This window comes from Mus caroli, unplaced genomic scaffold (assembly GCF_978045245.1).
Source record: "Mus caroli unplaced genomic scaffold, Mus_caroli_1 scaffold_19, whole genome shotgun sequence".
NCBI lineage: Eukaryota > Metazoa > Chordata > Mammalia > Rodentia > Muridae > Mus > Mus caroli.
The window spans coordinates 72,655,822-72,671,355 of record NW_028227274.1 but is presented as its reverse complement, the minus strand read 5'-3'; the positions used below and the strand labels follow the sequence as shown (position 1 = coordinate 72,671,355).

The following is a 15,534-nucleotide window of genomic DNA, read 5'->3' as shown; positions in this document are numbered from 1 at the left end:
CCAAACTGTCAGTTGGATAGGGCCCCTCTCCTCCATGTCACCAAAAGTCCTCTTCTTAGCCACAGCAGATGAGTAGATAGATCTAAGCAGACAATGTGCTGTTTACAGCCAGCTTCAAGATACACTCCAAGGCCCTGTCTTTCAACTAGATGCCTCAATGAAACCTGAGTTACACAACAATTCTGGGTTCTCCTTAGCACAGCTGTATGCCTGTTCCCTGTGGTAGAATATATTCGATAAGATCTTCAATAAGAATGCTTTCATAAAGGGCATATATTGCCATCCCTATTCCATTTGCCCCTAGGGCCTAGCAGAGAGCTTCAAATTGCTGAGATAGCGCCAGGTCCTTATAACTTTAGGGATTTTCTACTAGGACATTCTCTGCCTCGTAAATGTGATCATTTATTTCTATTTATATCATTTGTGGTAGCCATGCTGATAACCATGATGAATATATTAGTTTTCTTCCTACTGTAGCATCTGTTATTGAATTCTCCAGCCGTTAAACCCAATCTACAATGCCTATTGGACTTTCAGCGGCCCCATGGCTATTTCCCAAGGTGATACTGTACTTTCTCATTAAAATACTGAACTCAGCACATTCTTGTGGGTGGATAAGATAAATTGCTCAAAACTAAACAAGACAAAACACAGGCATCTATAGCACATATATCAATAAACAAGTTTTATTTCCGATCACGCACCTCCGCAGCTCGAATTATTTTCCATTCTGCTCAAATAGCAATCTCAGTTTATTCATGATCCAGATCATTGGCACTTCCTGTTTGTGGTCTTTCCTGAGTTGACGGTTGTGGGTCTGGTGTTAACCTCCTAATGAGCGTGAGTACACAATGCTTTATCCAAATTCCTTAGGGCGAGCTGCAGTCAGAATTCTGAACTTTCTGAATCTTAGACATATGGTGTGTTGCCTAAGGCATGGATCTGATATCGCAAATGCTAAGCCACAGCTGGGACAAGCATCTGGTTATCAAGAACACTTGCTGCCAACACAGTCAAGCTTCGTGATGAGGTTTGGTGTGCACATAAGCTTGCTGGCTTCAGAGATGCTGCTTGGATTTTGAAGTTGAAGGAAAGGTCCAGTGGGACTGTGACAATTTTCTGTGTTATACATGGGGGAAGCCTGGCCCTGGGGCCCTACCAGAGACAGCCCAGCACACATTTGTTGCCAGAGTCCTGAGCACCTGGCACTGTTCAAGGCATTGAGAGAAAGGTTTAGGCTTTTATGTAAAGATGTAAATATAAAATGTACATAATTTAATATTCATATGTAAAATGGAAAATATGTAACCAGTTTAGGCTGTCATCATAATGCCACAGCTAGTGGACATAAATAAAACATGTTTATTTTCTCACATGTCTGGAAGTTCAAAGCCCAGGTGCAAGGTTCAGCAAGGTTGGTTTTGTTTGCTTGTTCGTTTGTTTGGTTTTTGTGAATCTTCAGCCTTCTTGCTGTTATGGAAATATCTCTGCCCTATTGCCAATCTTTTGCAGGGCCTGCTTCAGATTTAATAATTAAGACAGTATTATTTCATGCCTTATTTAATAATGTCTTATTTAATAATAAATAAGACCTCTATGGAGTGCAAAGCTGTCCTTTTGCTGGGGCAGTCACTTAGCTAGCTGCTAACTCATCCTGACTTCTCTGCCACTTTGTCTCTCAACATGGTCCTCACAGACTGCTTCTAGCTCCCTCTAGTCTCCCTTCTGCCTACTGCATCTTCACTTCTGCAAGCAGAAGTGAGGGATACAGGAGCCTGCCTGGAAGTTCCACACCGTCCTTCCTGCCCCAGCTCCACTGTTTGTATGCTCTTTATTATGCAAAAGGCCACACTCCTGACTCAGCAGGTAGGCTGAGGGAGGTCACTTTCCCATGGTAGCTGGCCTTACTTTTAAAGGCAGGTGAGGACTTATATTTACATATTCTGCTAGCCTGGTGTTGCTGTATCCAAATAATAACTGAAAAACAAGAACACACATTCTCATGCCAGAAAATACAGTGTTTATGGGTCACCCCAACACTGCTCTCCCCCCTTTTAAAAGCAAGTGGAGACCATCTCCCTCTTCTTATGTGGACAATATTCTTTCGGCATCTTGAACTGTGGTTACTGCTCTGATCCTAGCCTCCCTAGGATCTGTGGTTAGGATTCCAATTTAGCGCTCAGTAAGCTCTTTGCCTCTACTTGCTTATAGCCGAGAAGATGACCGAGATCCCTGCTGACCTTACAGGAAAGAGAAAAGGATAATTGGGTGTGAACTGAGCATCTGGGCTGCCGCAGATTGTCAGGGGACGCTGTAAAAAGATGACTTTTGAGTTCAGCTTACTCGAAGGAAAAGCCCAGAACTCTGCAAGAAAGTGAAACAGCAAGACGAACCTTAGGAATCCAGTGTCAGGTGTGACCGAAGCCATTTTGCTTGCAACCTTGTTATGATCTAAGTCACAGATACCATGGGAATGTGCCCCACTTGGCAGCTGGTGATGACATATCCTGCTGTCACCAGGTTCCTGGGGCAGGCGGTGGAGATGCCTGGTTACTAACAAAAGTTGTATCAATTACTTGGTTGCCGTGATAAAACACCAAATCGAGGCAAACCATCACACAAACCCACTATGCTCAGGAAACCCTTTCTAGTCACAGTCGCTCAGCTATGAGGATGTACTTTCCCTTTAGCCTACTTCCTGCTGGGAAAAATCTCTTTTTTTACCCCTCCTTGTAGCCATAAACACACAATCCTCTAAACTAGCAGTTCTCAACCTGTGGGTTGAGACCCCTTTTGGGTGTCATATCCTGCATATAATATGTTTACATTATGATTCATTATGGTAGAAAAATTACAGTTATGAAGCAGCAACAAATAATTTTGTGGTTGGGGATTGTCAGGGTCCTGCCCTGATACCCAGGTACTGAGGTAGGATGCAGATAGGCAAACCAGAGGCTGATGACCTCTGGCCATTACCTTTCTCTAACTGTTCTGGGGGCCAGGAGCTGATGGCTTTTGGAAGTTTACTTCTGCTGATAGCAGTAGGGGATTGAGAAAAGAAACTTAATTACTTGGGCTCTTTACTCTTTGACTCAGAGACCTCTAACTGGCCAGGCAAGAGTCTCAATGTTCATTAACTGTTAGTGAGCAAGAGAGAAAGGAAAATAAAGAAAGTCATGCACACACACACACATGCACACACACGCACACACACACACACCCCTCTACATATGTATGTATGTATGTATGTATGTACATATAGAAAGACAGGCATATATGCACATATACACATGTGAATAGAGAAGAGCCCCAACAGCCACCCTTTATTTCTTCTCTCGGCCTTTTTACAGCTTCTTAGACAAACGTTCTGTATAAATTTACCTCACAGATAAAATGTTACACAAAAGCGGAGTTATAGAAGTGGATGCTCACAGTCAGCTATAGGATGGAACACAGGGCCCCCAATGGAGGAGCTAGAGAAAGTACCCAAGGAGCTGAAGGGGTCTGCAACCCTATAGGTGGAACAACAATATGAACTAACCAGTACCCCTGGAGCTCGTGTCTGTAGCTGCATATGTAGCAGAAGATGGCCTAGTCGGCCGTCATTGGGAAGAGAGGCCCCTTGGTCTTGCAAACTTTATATGCCACCAGGGCCAAGAAGTGGGAGTGGGTGAGTAGGGGGGTGGGGGGGGGATAATGGGGGACTTTTGGGATAGCATTTGAAATGTAAATGAAGAAAATACCTAATTAAAAAAGAGTAAAAAAAAAAAGAAAGAAAGCGGAGTTATAGAAAGATGTGGATGGTAAGTTCAAAGCAGTGTTTCATTCTATAAGCTCATTATAAGTTTAAAGCAACAGTTTCACACAGCCTTGCTTTATCACAGTGCATACCTGTGGCTTCATCCTTGGGCCTGACTTAGAATGAACTATTATTTTTTAATCACAAATCTATCCCTAGCCTATTTCTCTTCTTAGTGCCATTTATGAAGGCTCATTATATCCTTATTATGCAGCCATTACTTACTATTCTATAAAGAATGGTAGTCTTAATTCTAACTTTATTATATCTCTGGCAAAACAACTGAAACCATCTCCTTAAACTTTCTTCCTAAAATTATTTGAATCAAATCAGGTATTCTATAAAGTCATTAATTCATCTAAACAGCATTAATTCATGAAAGTTCATCTTCATATGATTTGCAGAAAACTGTCCCAATAAGGTGGACTGATGCCCAGGAATCATTGGGCTATGTGATGGTCACAGGAATGGTATATCAGCAGCAAGGAGTAATCCTGGAACGATGTCTCTGGGGTCCATGCTTCTCAGAGCCCATCCATCACAACCATGCAAAATGGTGAGCCATCTCCAGAAAAGTCGCTTGCTTGTCCTAACCTTTCCTCTATGGCTTGTGCCAGGGGGTCACCCTAACATGAGGAACTGTATTAAAGGGTCACAGCGTTAGGAAGATTGAGAACCACTGCTGTAAACCAAAGGCTTTCCTGTGGCACTTCTCCTAAAATAAAACAATCAAACACCAAAAATCTATTGCCTTGGGGTCTAAAAGACTCTCTTAAGCTAAAATGTCTCATGTTCTGTAACATGGTCTGGCTGCACTACTCTCTCAGACATAGACTCAAAAGGCCTGTCGGTAGTACTGTTGCAGGAATATCTTTAGAATAAGCCTCCAACACCATGAAGCATGGAAAAGAGGAGAAACCACCAGTATAGCTCCCTGGAAGTCTGCACTTTCCAATCGTTTGCATTCTCATTTTTATACTCTAAAACCACAAGGTGGCACAAGTGAGCAAGCGAGCACAAGGGTGGGGGTGGGGCGCTTTTGTTTTATGAGGCACGTGTTACAGCTGACAAACGTAACCCATTGCTTCAGTTTCGTTCGCAGGCCATTCGTTCCAGGTATCAAGTGAAGTCAGGCATATGTGAATCGCTAAAGAAGTCGTTTGTCTTTTCTACCTTGTTCTACTTGAATACACTCGATTTCCAGGTTCAGAGGGGCCTTGGAACATTCCCCGTGGTAATGGAGAAAGGGCCAAGTCTCGCTCCCACCAAGCCTTTATCTAAAGTCATTCACGCCTTCTCTGCTCTTCCGGATCTGCCTTTAGGTTCTCTTCTTCGAACATCCTCCCAGCCAGTCTCCCAAGTCGGGGTCCCCCTCCTATATCTACCCTTCTGTTTTGCCATGCGCTGGCCTTGATTCCACAAATGAGAGCCATCTCTTGCAACTGTCTTCTCCCAACAAAGAACTTCTTTCTGGTGCCGCCTCCTTACCCAGACCTAATGTAAGGATATGGTCTTCTGGATACACAGCATCGGTCCGTCTGAGAAAAACCTTTCCCTGCAGCCTGCCCAGCCCCACTGCTATATACTCACCTGAATGCTGCCTCCTTACCCAGTTACCACACTCTTCCCCTACCATGCTGCCAACCCTAAAGGCTTCATGGACCCATGTTGCCTTTTATTTCACCCATTTGGGCTCCTTTGACTGACTCCATCAATGGTCACAAAGAATTTCGATATCTCACCCAGTCATTGGACCCAATCTAGCAGGGCATTTGTCCCCATCTCCCGCTCTTCCCATCAAGTCAGGGAGCCCATGCAGATGGCAGCTCCCACTCTTCATGTTCTGGATAGGGATAATAGTCCAGCCTGTGCTGTAGCAGTCTCACACACTGATCCTCGGGAGGATTAGACTCCAAGCCTTGTGCCTGATCTCCACCCCAACCCGAATGCTCTCCTAATTCTACATTCCTCCTCCTCCATCTCTTTTCTGAATACTAGCTAGATCTTAAGGGTGTTTTCTTTTACTATTCCCCTTGACCCATATTAACAAAACTTTAGTGTGTTACTTGGACAGACCATGTACATCCAATCATCTACCCAGGTAGAGTGGACAGTCCTTCCTTCTCCTGGGATTCTACTACAGCCCTTACCTCTCCATCTAGGTCCCCTGCCCATGCAAGCCTTAACCTGACTCCCAGCATCCTCCTCCACTGGGTGGATGCCCTCCTTTGAAGTCCCTCTTATGAACAGTCTCTAGAGCATACTTGCTTACTTGTTAACTTTCTGATGGAATGAGACAAAGTATCCCACTCTAAAGCCCAGATACCAACATCCTCCCATATAACTTAATGTGACTCACCACATCTCCTTTTTCTTGTGGAACATAGCAAAGCCACAAAGCTCTAGAACATACCTTCTCCTCAAACAAAATGCAACCTTCTCTTTTTCCTGGGTCTTATTGTTTTGTTTTGTTTTGTTTTGTTTTTAACTTGGAAAATAACTCTATTTGTTCTAGGGCATTGGTCAGAGTTCCCTTAAAACTTTTGAAACTGTTTCTTGGTGCCAGCAGCCGTGGTGACATTGAATCGAACAGTCTTGCTCAAGGACCTGCACTCTCCGACAGTAACACTGTCGTCAATCTATACATCCCTGAAACAGAGGGGACAGGTGCACAAACATGTTCTGGTAATGCTTCTCAAAGCGATTGTACTTTCGGATATAATGGAGATAGCCCTGGCGGATGACAATGGTCCTCTGCATCTTCATCTTTATCTTGACACCCGACAGATTCTGACCTTGGATGGGGACATTACCAGTAAAGGGGCATTTCTTGTCTCTGTAGGTGCCCTCGATGGCCTCTTGGGGCATCTCGAAGCCTAGATTGATGAATTCTTCCTTGCCGTGTTTCTTCCAGCAAAACACGCTTCTTGTTTTGAAAGATTGTAGGCTGCTTTTGGTAAGCATGCTTCGTCTGAATGTCCGCCATCTTCTGGGCAGCTTGAGGAGAGCTCATTGGTTATTTTTATCTGGCTCCACAGTATAGGGGTCTTAGCCAAATCACTTTGCCAAGCTACTGAGAGTCCTCTTACAGAAGCATTGATCCCACTCAGTGTGTGACCCCCCTCCTGGAGCAAAGGTGGGTAGAAAAGGAAGCCGGGTTAGGGCTGGTGGTGGCATATCCCAGAGTTAAGTCCAATAGGACAAAGAGGAAGCTGGGAGGGGCCAGAGTGCAGGCTGATCCCCGGCAAAAGAGGTAGCTTATTAAAACTACATGCAACATGAACCCTTTGCCCCGACTTGCTTTTTTGGTCATGGTGTTTCGTAGCAGCAATAGAAACCCTAAGACAGTCACCTTTCCATGTTGGCAATCTCTCAATCCAGGTACCTTTTCCCCCAAAGATTATGAAGACCCCACTTCTGTATAAATCTTTGTGCCCCTCCTTTAGCCATCTATTGCATACTCCTCTTACTGAAACCACCAACTGGTATTTGAACTGATGACAGCTTTTTTAAAAGAACAGAAGCACAATATCTCCTACTACACAAAAACTAGGGTCCAAGCATTCCCACCAATACCATGCACAGAACACATGGACCAAGGAATAAGTAAGTAAGGCAGATTTTCCAAAGGGATGCTGTGGTAAAACTCTGCTAATTAAGGCCAAAGCCTGCCATCGACCGGATAGCCTCTGGGCTCTGCACATAATGGAAGATTCCATTCATTAGCAGGGCTTCTCCTTTTCTGATCTTGTCTGGGGAATTCACACACACACACACACACACACACACACACACACACACACACACACACACACACCACATCTACCTGTAGAGTGTTACATAGCCAAAGTTAGATTACAGGATCAACTTCTTTTCTCCTGATAAGAACCCATTCAAGTAGCACCTGAGATTCCTAAAATGCTTCCCAAGCGAAAGATGCATCTTGGTACCCCAAGCCTTCCGCCAATGACCTTTGCCCATCATGGGTCCCTCAAAACTTTATCAGCCTTGACTCACTCAATGTAAAGTTGATCTGCCTCATGATAGCTGGCCCAGGTGTGGTCATTCACCATGCATACTCACAGAGATTTGGAACCCCCACTCATCATGGTCTCTGCTCCTTCACCCACGTGAACCGTATTGGCCAGTGATCTAAGAGGACAGGGAGAATCACAGGATACATTGCTTTCTGCAGGTAACAAGCACATTGAGGGAGCAGGAAGTCCTATAGGTGTTTTTCCTAATAAAAGAGTATTATGTCTTTTCCCCCTTGGCTGCAATCTGACCTTACACACAGCCAGCCAGTTAATTAATTAATTAATTAATTAACTGGAACAAAGGAAATGGGGTAAAAAGAAAGTTGCTCCCGGCCATCAAATCTGGGGAATCTGAACAGCCTTTGCCTAAACAGAAAGTTTTACAAGAGAGGATGAAAGACCCTCAAGGTGAGGACTCCCCCATGTTCTGACTCAGGAGAGGTGACACCCCAAATCACTCACAAGAAATGGCCTTGATGCAAACTGCAAGAGGACTTTTTATTCCAGGCGCTCTCTGGGGCCCACAGTCATACACCATGAAGGGGTAGAGGACCGTGGACCACGAGTGGGGAATTGGGACAGCTTTTATGGGGTTACAATAAAGCCTGAGCTTCGCAAACCAATCATTTCATAGAATCGAGAGCCCGCGCAGTGTGGGCCAATCGATCAGTACCTCTCCACAGTTTCTAGGCCAATCGCTTCAAATCATCAAGCCCGCACTCCCGGGGCCAATCAGTTTCCTATAGCCTCGGAGGTCTGCATTTGCGAAGGTTCCTGGGTGGGATCAGTGTGTAATCTTTTTTTCTATGGTGCAAGCAGTTTACAGAAGCTAGATAAGTGGTTAGTCAACTCATTTCCTGTTATCTTACTAGGCCAGGATGACACATTCAAGGGCCTGTCTTATGCCCTTTCACCTAGTTCCATACAGAGAGCGGAGCCCTGGAACAGCAAGAAGTGTGACTTTTTACCTATACTCTGGCAGAGAGCAGGGTCTGGAATTTGTGGTATTTAGGGCTTCTTAGGGGGCTGGAGTTGGGGCTGTATTTTCCATCCTTTCAAGGGCAGGTTACATAACAGACTTACAAAGGTTATATTCCTGTGATCACTCCTTTGATAAAACAAAACAAAACAAAACAAAAAGCAACCACTCCCCACCAAAAAAAAAAAAAAACCTTGTAGTTATTTCTTTCACATACCACCTTACAAAAGATAAAAATCACAACCCCTACTTGTGCCCTGAGCCACCATACCCAGCTTACACCTTTTTAAGAAAAGTTAGCTAACCACCAAAGCTTGTGAGAACAGATCCCAGCCAATGGGGCAAAGACACAGCACTCTTGCATTAGGATGAAAGCCTGTGGCACTTTCTGTATACAGCAGTGTGCCCCTTTACCAAAGCAAACATCAGCTTCCCAGTTCTCCAGATCCTACCCACCCAGAACCTGTATTATCTCCTGTCAATGCTCCCCACTCCCTTTTCTATGCATCTGTATCTCTCAGTGAATCTTTACAACTGAAAAAAAAAATAGCCATGCTCAAAGACTCCTGGTAAGTTCTCCATAACTGTCTTATTCCTTTATGCACAAGAGCAAGCCTTCATCTCCAAGCGACATGACTGTTTTCACATGAGAACTTCCACTTTCCCTGCTCTCAAGGCTCCCCTAAGGCACTCTCTAACTACCTCCCTTCCCCAACTACCAAACCTAAGGGCATCTCCAGAGACAATACCAGCAGAAGGACTTAACACACTGTCTTCTCGGTGACACAACTATTAGAAGCCTTTCCTACTAAGCCTAACGTCATGTGAAATAGCCCACATCCTTTTATCTCAAATCATGCCTTGTTTCAGCCTACCCTATCTGACAAGGGATCTGTGTAGGGGTGTTTTTTGATGCTAAAGACCTAGTCCCCAGTTAGTTCTTGATCTGTCAGTAAAGAAAACCATAGACCAATTGCTGGAAAGATATAGGTGGGACTTCCGGGTCCCTGGAGGGAAAGGACAAGGCCACTTCCTAGATCAAAGGTGGGTAGCTCAAAAACTACACACTTTTCATTTCAAAGGTAACAACAGTTGGCTAACTCCTAAGATGCTGTGATCTGCACATCTTTGGGTTTGCCCTGATGAGGGAGACAGAGAGGAAGGAACAGACCCACAGACAGAAAAGCCAGGACTGGATGGGAAGCAGGCTGGGTTGGAGGTGTGATGATGACACCCAATGTGGCTGATTGTCTTCTGGAGGGGGCTCAGCACTGAAATCAACAAGCTTGCAGCCGGGGAAGTGTAGCCTCCCCCAGCCTGAAGCGGGCTGACACAAACCTTGCTGCCACTGAGAATGAGACCACCTGGGGCGGAGCCTTCCGACCTAGATGGCTCTATTATTCTGTCACTTGCCACTGCTCTCTTCCAAGACACTGCTACCTGCTGAGAAAGGCCCCTGAGATGTTTTGGAGGCACATCCTATCCTGCACATCACCTGCAGGCTGGCTCCAGGCACCAAGAATGGATTGGCAGGGAATGGGCTTTCCCCCTTTTAAGCACAGTCTCTGAGTAAAATCGTGAGCCTTGATCAGAACATTTGTCTTGGCTTCATTATCTTTTCTCACAGTCTAAGTCTCTTTCAGCCCAGCCTGCCTTCCAGAAATACCCGGTTCATGTAGGCTGTGGGCTGGCTTACAACAGGGAAGTGAGAAGGGATGAAAGGAAATAAAACTTGAGACCTGTGATTCATGTAATTTATGTCAAATAGCCCAAAGAGTTGTTTGTGAGCTTTGAAACCTGGGGCTGAGAACATAGCAGAACAGACCAGGACATGCCCGGGCAGGCCCATTGCCTCCCTATCTCCTACCCCTCTGACCTAAGTTAAATGTTAACAGGCTGCTGATGTTTAAATGGACCAATCATGTGAAACCGTGCCAATTCCTCCCCCAGCCCCACTCCTTCTCTATAAAAACCCCTAGCTTCCAAGCCTCGTGGTCGAGGTCACATCCAGACCAGCAACCGTACATCATGGTATGGGAGGACTTGGCACGCTACCCACCCCCGTGGGTTCGCCCATTCCTCCTGCCTCTCCACCCTGGCACCAAGATCCTAGCCATCTGAGAAAATGGCCTGCGGATTCAACCATGGCACTCCCCCTCAGGGCTATTGGGGCTCCCCCTGCCGATCCGAATACCCTACAGCCCCTACAGTATTGGCCTTTTTCCTCTTCTGACCTCTATAACTGGAAAGCTGCTCACCCCCCTTTTTCAGAGAACCTTGCAGGACTCACTGGGTTGGTTGAATCATTAATGTATTCACACCAGCTGACCTGGGATGACTGCCAGCAGCTTCTGCAGACTCTATTCACAACTGAGGAGAGAGAGAGGATTCTCCTCGAGGCTCGGAAAAATGTCCAAGATGAGGCTGGGCGCCCTGTCCAAACTCCAGCTGAGATAGATGAAGGATTCCTGCTAACCCGGCCCTGATGGGATTATAATACGGCACCAGGTAGGGAACGACTGTCCAATTGTCGTTGGGTCCTAGTGGCGGGTCTCAAAGGTGCTGCTCGGTAGCCCACGAATCTGGCCAAGGTAAGAGAGGTTATACAGGGAGGGACTGAGCCCCCCTCAGTCTTCCTCGAAAGGCTCATGGAGGCTTACAGGAGATATACCCCATTCGACCCCACATCTGAGGGTCAAAGGGCCTCAGTAATTATGGCCTTCATTGGCCAGTCGGCTCCTGACATTAGGAAGAAGTTACAGTGAACTGAGGGCTTGCAGGATTATACCATAAGGGATGTAGTTAGAGAGGCAGAGAAAGTGTATCATAGGAGAGAAACAGAAGATGAAAAGTTAGAGAGAGAAAAAAGAGAGGATGAGGATAGGAGAGACAGGAGGCAAGAAAAGGTTTTGACTAGGATCCTGGCCACAGTAGGAGAAAGAGATAACGGAAGAAGAAGTAGACAGTCAGGGAACCTGGGAGACAAAAGACAATAGGGACCAAGGAGACCCAGAGAAGGTGGGCAGCTCCTGGAGAGGAACCAATGCGCATATTGCAAGGAAATGGGCCACTGGAAGAGCGATTGTCCGAAAAAAAACCCAAGAGGTGAAGGTGCTTTCTCTTGGAGAAGATGAAGACTGGGGGAACGGGGCTCGGCCCCACTCCCCGAGCCTAGGGTAACCTTAGAAGTGGAGGGGATCCCCGTGGACTTTCTAGTTGACACGGGAGCCGAATTTTCAGTACTCAAAACACCTCTAGGAAAAGTGAAGAAAAAATTAAAAAACCTTGGTGATCGGGGCCACGGGACAAAAATTGTATCCATGGACCACATCCCAAGTAGTAGACATAGGGCAAAATCAAGTAACTCATTAGTTTCTAGTCATTCCAGAGTGTCCTATGCCTCTATTGGGGAGGGATTTACTAACCAAGTTAAAAGCACAAATAACTTTCATCTCTCATTGACCGGAGGTTTTCTGGGGAATAAAAGCGCCCCAGACTCTAGAGCTGTCTTTACAACTAGGGGAGTGATATCGACTTTACCAAAATAAAGTAAAGCCCCCTGAGGGATTACAGGGCTGGTTGAATCAATACCCTCAGGCATGGGCAGAGACAGGAGGAGTGGGGATGGCAAAACTGGTCCCCCCGTGGTGATTGAACTTAAGTCCGGGGCCACCCCTATAGGGGTCTGACAATATCCCATGAGCAGAGAAGCTCAAGAGGGTATACGCCCCCAAATCAACAAACTGCTCCAACAAGGGATTTTGTTCCCATGCAAATCCTCTCGGAACACTCCTCTACTTCCTGTCAGAGACCATCCCTTGAGAAAGTGATCCCTTCACAAATCTCTTTAACAAATCAAATGGCCTTGTGCTAAGAGCTGGTTGCCACCCCCCTTCCTCCTTATTCCCTTCCTAACACCTAAGGCTGTAAAGTTGAATAATAGTCCCCTCTTCCTTATCTCTTCCTGAGTTCCCATGACATCCAAGGACATGAGTTACATGAGCCCAGCCTGACACCCAAGGCTGTCAAGGAGGATCTATGTTCCAGAGATAAGATGCAGAGTGCCCGCAAGTTTGGCGCCTGACCTCAGCCCCCATGTCAGCAGATGCCCACTTCTTTGTTCTTTGTATAATTCGCCCTCGACCCCTCCCATATTCTCTGTGATGTATGCTTTAAAAAGAAGGCACCTCAGCTTAATAAACGAGACCTTGATAGGTACAATTCTACTTGGTCTCCGCCTCTCTTTCTTTTCCTCCCATTTCCTTCCAGGTTCACGGTCCCCCTCGCACCCACGAATAACTGAATCCCGCGGGACGGGATAAGTGGCACCCGACTGAGGGCGAGGTCCGGATCGTAATTCCTAATCGGTGGAGGTTCCAGAGAAGTTCGTCGCGACCCCAACAATTCAGAAGCAGTGAAGGACCCTTTCTGCTGCTCACGGAAGAGCGAGAAGTCCTTGGTGAGTGAGTCATCTCCACTTCAGGTTATGGGAAATAAGCTATCTAAAGAGGCAGCCTTCATCAAAGGCTTAAAGATAGCTCTCAGAGAAAGAGGAGTACGAGTAAAAAAGAAAAATTAGATTAGACTTTTTATTTTCATAGGCCAGGTATGTCCATGGTTTATTATAGATGAAGCAGAGATACATTGTAAAAAATGGTGAAAGGTAGGTAGAGACTTAAATGATAAACTAGCTAATGAGGGTCCCGATGCGGTCCCTACAACTGTCTTTTCTTATTGAAGAGTAACTATCAAAGCAACCACTGTGCCTCCTCTCCCTTCTCTGGATGTATTCCCAGAAGAAGGAGATAAGGAAGTAGACTCTAAACATGAGAGAGAGAAAATAAGTTTTAGAAAAGCAGTTATCCCCTGTTTGAGACCTTTTAGCAAAAAAGAGAAAAAAATGAAAATAAGCTATTTCAGAGCTCTCCTGGAAACAGAAGGAAAACGGGAGACGTCCTGCTTCCTCTCTATCTCCTATGGAGATATTCTTAGCTCTGATTAAGATATCTGTGTCCCTTTGAGACACCAAGTTCTATTCCCTGTCTGTCTACTGTCTGTTTTTGGTGCACCAAATTGTCCATATATTTGTCAATTCATGTTTGTTTTTGTTTTGTTGTTTGAATGATTGTTGTTCTGTGTTTCATGTTAAAAAATATAAATGGTTAAAACTTTATCTGCTGGCTGTACATACTTTAATTTAGTTTAACTTGTTTAAAAAGCAGTCTCAATTTGCATAGCACAAACTGATAAGTTAGCTGCACTGTGGCTAAGAGCCAAGTACAGCTAAAAAAGCCCTGCTAAGGGCCAATTACAAGCTCTTAAAGGGGCAGGCAGCCTTTTGCTTGTAACAGAAAGTTAGCTTAAAATTGAGAACTCAGGGTTGGAGTCATTCTAAACAGTACTAACCCCCCAAAAAACCAGGTCTTTAAAGATACTTCAAAATAGGGATAATCTTTGGGCCAGGACTCTGACAGAGTGTTCAGATTGAGAAAATGTTTGCGTTTAGGTTGATGCTGAGCTCGAAAGGAAAGCAGCCTCAGCGCGGCTTGTGTGGCACTTCTTAGAGCCTTGTTACAGACCTAGCCAGATGTTGTTCTAAATAAAGTTTAAATTCAACGTTTATAAAAGGTCAATCAAGCTGTGGAATTTATCAAGACATTACGATTTGACTTGCCTACTTTATATAAAGTTATAGTGTAGAGTTTGCTTATATATATAAGTGTCTTTTCCTTGTTCCAAACAGCCATTAATTTAGTTATTGCAGAATATTGATGTTTGATCTATTACATACCATCATATTAAGTAAAATTAATAGTCATTATCTTAAAATAAGTTAAACAATGTTTTTATGCATGTTCCTATATCTTCTATAAATTCATGCATGCATGCATCCCATTTACTGTGTTTAAAAAATAGCCTTTATATGAGAGAAAAGTATATGTGAATTAAATCACATGCTTATCCTATTTCAGCACAGATAATTAAATTGTGTACTAAAGATGGTGTTTAAAATGTTAAACAATCAAACTTTAAGTTGTATATTAATAGTCAATATTATATCTCAAAGCTTGCAATTGCTCATGCGACTTATAAGAAAAAATACTGTTCCTTTAAGAAGACTGTTTTTAGACAGTTAAGAAATTGTCTTGGGTTGCCTAGAAAAGCCCCCCAAGATTTGCTTTTATGTTGTAGAGGTTTACATAAAGCTTTAACTGTTAAAGATTACAGATAGCTCCTAAAAAAAAAAATACAAACTCAAGATCCTTATAATTATTTGGGTTTTAGACTTACTGATCAAGCTGCTTTTCTCTAGAAGATAGTTATTCTCAAAGCAAACTTAAGGAGTTTCTCTTATTTCTGACTATTAAATAAATAAATTATACACATGTGACTATAATAACTTTTCAAAAATTCTAGTTACAATCTCTCTTCAAGAGAAACAATTGAAAGTTTAACTAGTCACTGTCCATGTTATATTAAAACCAACTATAACAGTCCAGTATTTAAGTGGTTTTGTCAACAATTTTATAATTGTCAAAGACAAGGTATTATATAACTTTAAAAACTCTATCTTCTTTAAACAAAAAGGGGAGAAATTATACCCCCATACACATTATTTATACCCCCATACACATTATTTAAATCATACTTTTATTTTTAAGAATTTTAAAATTCAGATGTCTAAGAACTTAATAAATGCCTCATATTATCTTAAAACT

At 44.1% G+C, this 15,534-nt stretch overlaps 1 long non-coding RNA gene and 1 pseudogene across 1 annotated transcript; one reads left to right on the top strand and one right to left on the bottom strand.

Moving 5' to 3' along the window:
• Positions 1 to 6,333: 6,333 nt before the first annotated feature.
• Positions 6,334 to 6,785, bottom strand: LOC110285171 (small ribosomal subunit protein uS17 pseudogene; annotated as a pseudogene).
• Positions 6,786 to 10,825: 4,040 nt separating this feature from the next.
• Positions 10,826 to 15,012, top strand: LOC147000328 (uncharacterized). The gene is made up of 2 exons (XR_015046037.1): positions 10,826 to 11,323; positions 13,085 to 15,012. It is a non-coding gene; the product is annotated as an uncharacterized LOC147000328 (long non-coding RNA).
• The last annotated feature ends 522 nt before the right edge of the window (positions 15,013 to 15,534 follow it).